Genomic DNA, 477 nt, shown 5'->3' on the forward strand with positions numbered 1-477 from the left:
CTTGTAAAGGAAACGAGATTTTGAAGAAGAAAACAGACAGGTAAGTTTGATTTGGGATTCAGTGATACTATTTATGCATTCAGTATCCTAACAATTTGCAGGATCAGACCCCACAGAACCACCAGATGGTCTATGACGAGTCCAATAACATCACAAAATTATGTACCTGCGAGATTTTTTTTTTTTAACCAGTGTATCTATTTTCCAGAGACCTAGTCACCTTTAGAAATCCCTTTCCTTAAGAAATCAATTAAGCTGCTAATGTGAAAAATAAGTAGTTGTCACAGCTATGGGCACAAGTGCTTCTACTGGAATTGAGAAAGCTGCCAACTTGCAGAGATCTGGCTCCACAATCTGTTTTGCCTCTAGAACTTTCACCAATGTAGCGTCTAAATAAAACTCAACCATTGTACTCTGTACTCTTAATTAAAAAGTTCATGTTTCTCACATTTATAGATACTCTCTCAGCAAGAATAT

Source organism: Phaethon aethereus (genome assembly GCF_964289735.1).
Source record: "Phaethon aethereus genome assembly, chromosome: 8".
Classification (NCBI taxonomy): Eukaryota; Metazoa; Chordata; class Aves; order Phaethontiformes; family Phaethontidae; genus Phaethon; species Phaethon aethereus.